The sequence below is a fragment of the Aplysia californica genome, unplaced genomic scaffold, assembly GCF_000002075.1.
Source record: "Aplysia californica isolate F4 #8 unplaced genomic scaffold, AplCal3.0 scaffold00919, whole genome shotgun sequence".
NCBI classification, from domain to species: domain Eukaryota; kingdom Metazoa; phylum Mollusca; class Gastropoda; order Aplysiida; family Aplysiidae; genus Aplysia; species Aplysia californica.
The window spans coordinates 5,299-10,047 of record NW_004798189.1 but is presented as its reverse complement, the minus strand read 5'-3'; positions in this window follow the sequence as shown (position 1 = coordinate 10,047).

Sequence of the window (4,749 nt, the reverse complement as noted above, 5' to 3'; positions counted from 1 at the left end):
TCTCTCTCTCTCTCTCTCTCTCTCTCTCTCTCTCTCTCTTTCTCTGTCTCTCTTTCTCTGTCTCTCTGTCTCTCTCTCTCTCTCTCTGGGATTGTTGGCGTGTCTACCTCTGTATGCACATTGTATGTGTGTGTGTGTGTGTGTGTGTGTGCGCGCGTGCGTGCGCACGTGTGTGCATGTGTGTGTACAAGTGACCGTGTCACTTTCCCTTCCTCACTTGAAAGTACATGTAGTAGCCGTCAACGTTTTGCTAACGCAAGTTTCAACAGTGAAGGGCACATGTGTGTGTGTGTGTGTGTGTGTGTGTGTGTGTGTGTGTGTGTGTGTGTGTAGTCATGTGTGTGTACGTGTGTGGGCGTGTTCGTGCGTGTTTATTTCTCTGTTAACTGATTGTGTTTTGTTGATATGTTTACTCGGGCACGTGAGAATTTGTTGGTGAACTTAAATTCGATCGATAACTACCAAATCAGCATTATCTCGCCCCAGCCCAGTTATTCCGCTGCCCCTCAAATTTCAGGGGGTTTCCAGATAAAGCCAAATTTGAATAAAGACATCCCAATAATTATAGTTTTCTTTTGTTTTGCTATGTTTCGCTTTGTTTTTTATTTCCTTTTTTGTTTTTAATCGAAGAATGCTGCGTGCCTATAGCTTGTTCTGATCTGGGTGTTATTCAATTTATATTATTTTTTTTAATTAAAAAAAAGTTAGCACTTGTGAACTGACGTTAACGATTTGTGTCACGACACGATAGAATCAAGCGCTCGTAGATTTTTGTGCACATTAAGATTTTGGCATCATCATAAAATCTGTTCATTTGCCTTGCTTTTTATGAAAATAGATCTATCTTGAACAGAAATTGAGATACCTGCGTTCAAGAATTTGAGTTTTGCCAGGATATCAGAGGTAACACTGATATGAAAATAAACGCCAAAGTTACCTACAACAATTGTGTTCCCGCTTTTTAACAATAAAATAACTGATGCAGTTTGTTTTTATATTTTTGATCAACCCTTTCTGTAGAATCCTGGCAGGAATGTGTCTTTAATGGATGTGAGAGGTTTGACCCCCATCTCCTAAAAAAAAAAGAAAAGAAAAACGATCAAAATCAACCATCGGACGTGTTGAAAACACCGGTTTCTTGGATTTCATTATTTTGACGATCGCCTGATTTCATCACGACCTTACAAATTTGTTACTTCGACATTTTACAGAAGACTGAGACGGAATAAAACGCGGAGCTCAATGTATTCGGTGTTCTAGCACACACGTCCTTCACCCTCTGTTTAATACTTATCGTGATTCGTAAAAATCCGTATAGACAAAAAAAGAAAAGAACCCACCTAAACAAAAAAAAGGACATAAATTAATTCTGTTTTTAGAATATTATAGTCGAACCTACTCTAACGGCCACTTCTATAAGACAATCACCTGTTGTTTAAACGGCCACCTCCTTTCGGTTTTTTACACTGTAATGACACTATTGAGACATTCACCTGTCTAAGACGACCACTTTTCTCCTCGACCATGGATGGCCGTCTCAGACAATTTCGAACGTAGTTGGATTTTTTAAAATTGCTATAATTTCCTATTTTATGCATCGTTTGAGAAATTCTTATGGCGAAATGCTACTCATTTCTATACGGATTCTATCTTGGAATTTTGGAATAGATTTATTCAAGTTTTTAATGTGGATATAAACTTAAAGAACTTTGTGTGTAACGGGGAGGTCAGTCTTAAAGCATGAGCAGCCTTCTCCGTGTCACGTGAGCAAATGTTACCGCCCAACCTGACTTCGAAGTCACGTGAGTGACTTTTGTGGATTGTAGGATGTCTTTACCTCCTCCCTGGTGAGTGAATCTATGTTTGGAGGTGTGAGGAGGGGGTGGAGGGGGTGGGATATTTTTTCGGACAAACCCTCTCCTCTCTATCTCTAACTCTCTGTTTCTGTCTGTCTGTCTGCCTGTCTGTCTGTCTCTTTCTCTCTCTGTTTGTCTCTCTTTATCTCTACCACTACTATCTGTCTGTCTGTCTGTCTGTCTGTCTCTCTCTCTCTCTCTCTCTCTCTCTCTCTCTCTCTCTCTCTCTCTCTCTACCTCTCTCACGTGTGTGCCTGTCTCTGTCTCTCTCCCTTTCTTTCTGTCTCTCTCGGTTTCTCTCTGTCTGTCTATCAGTCTGTGTGTCTCTCTTTCTCTTGTTCTCTTTCTCCATCTCTCTCTCTCTCTCTTTCTCTCTCTCTCTCTCTCTCTCTCTCTCTTTCTTTCTCTCTCCCTATATCTCTCTCTCCCCTTCTCCCTCACCATTTCTGCTTTTCTCCGTTACATGTCTTGAATGTGCTTGTTTGTGTACGTGCGTGAGTTTTTAAAAGCATCCTGGATCGACTCTGAATTCTTGTGCAACAAGCTCACAACATGATCATATCAAACATTCAGCTATTGTTCATATTCTCAATAACTTTTCTATGCGCAAAAATAGTTTATTAAATACGAATGTCTGCACACAATCCTTGTTTATAGTTACGGATATCTTAACATGATCCTTGTTTATAATTAGGACGATCTGTACACGGCTATTATTTACAATTACAGATGTCTGTACCCAAGAATTGTTTATACATACGATTGTCTGTACATAAGCATTGTTCGCATCCCCGACTGCCCGAAATCGGGTACTGTTTATAGTTTCCAATGTCTGTAACAGGAAGCAGCAGGTTATGAGAGCGGGATCATCTGAACAGCATTTGCTTGTTATGTTTATGTGTTGTTGTCTTCTGACGCCTCTTTAGTGGGTTCTGAAGAGAAAAAAAATAACAACAAAAACAGGTCAAAAGTTTTAATTACATTCCTTGCACGATTATACGGATGCCAAAACTGACACAGATATTTAACAAAGAAAGAGAGAGAGAGAGAGAGAGAGGATTGCTATATCTTATTTAAAGAAGCGCCCAAAAAGATGAAATGTAATATCCTTTTCGAACAGAAATAGAACAGTTAGCACAAAGATAAGAACCCTGAGTGGGTGGTTGGCAGGCACTCTCGTCTTGTTTGCTCCTTTTCTCTCAAACCACAATCATTATTATCTTTCCTCCTTTCCGTTTAAAAAAAAATATTTTACTCTCCAATAACCCTTCAAATCTTCGTCACTTAATTAAGAGTTTGTGCCCTAACTGTGTTGCAAGTGCCGTGAAACTAATTACTAGCTAAAAAGAACTATGAAAAGCTTTCGTTTTGTCAGTCCTTGTGCATTAATGTGAGAACTGAACTCTGACGTAGAAAGAAGACTGGAGTGGTCGAAATGTGTTATATCGAAGGAGAATGCTCAAAGCCTCATTGGCAGAGCGGAAAATGAACACAGAAGGGCTCCAAAAGGAAGGATGTGAAAGGTTTCTAATCAGAACCAATCAGTCAGGAACAGGCCATTAGGATTCTTTGACCATAAAAATAGAACAAATGGACCTGAGATTTTGCTAATTTTGAAAAGATAGAGGGGCAGAAGGACAAAGGAAGATTGAGATATCAACGCACACAATGGCCTGAACAGCTTTATGACAACCAAGACAATCAGAAAAACGTAGGAGACCAGGAGGACGCACAACAGGAAGAAACTGAGCACTGAGCACCATGATCGTCAATGTCTGCCCCAGACTTGACGCTCCAGAAAAAAAGAAGTAATGAGAGTTGCGTGATTGTTTTGTTATTTTCAAGTCGTAGTATGCCGTGCGCCATTTCAACTTGCAACGACATCATTCAGTTGTTTACAGTCACCACAAACTATAGTCAGTTCATATAATTTGCATACAATATAAACTCCAAACTGAGTAGAAACGAATGATCCAAGCAGTGAGCATACAATTTAGTTATAAATAAAAGGGGGGGGGGCACTACCTCTTTTCTTTTCCCTGAAACCCCATTCGCAGAATTAATTTAATAAAGATGAAATTATTTAAACCCAAGAAGTTTGACCATCGGCGCGCCAGGTAGAAAGCGCTTGACACCTAGCGAAAAACATCCTTTTGTTCAGCCAATAGAAATAATTCTAGTGTTACGATTTCGTCTTAGTCAGAGCGGTTTGTTTTCTTCGTGTTATTTATTTGGAGATGCGCGTTTTTGGGTTGTGTCCATTTTTCCAATAATATTAAAATCAGAAGATTAGACATTTCGGATTTGCAATGAATCATGATATTCCAATGCGGTTATGTCTACATTAGATATTTAGAGAAAATACTTTTACACAAACAGTATGATTAATTGTACATTACCGCTTCTAGATATATATATATACACAGCTTTTACAGCGGATGAGTGCTTGTTTTGCTGAAACGTTCAGGGGTTTTCCTATTCGCATTCTCTTTCAGATTTATTACACATTTATTAATCTTTACGGTAATTCAAATCCTCTGCTGATTTTTTGTTTGTTTCTTTCTTTCTTTCTTCATTCGCTGCCGAAGCTACCGGATGAGAATGTCGAATGTAATCCTTGTTTTTGGCATTTTAAACTCATGGTTCTATCAACTGTATGTACAGCTTCTCTTAGAAATTGTAAAGGTTAAAATCTCAAAGACAGACACAGAAGAATGGAAACATATTGCAAAGGCGATTAATCCTTTGATAAACAAAATCGCTGGATTCGTCCGTTCGCGAACTCCGGTGGACATAATAATAAAATAATTTGTTTATAACCCTTTATCACTTTCGTGTATTATTGTTTCAACATACATCTTCGGTTTGTTTGTTTTTGTTTGTTTTGGGGGGG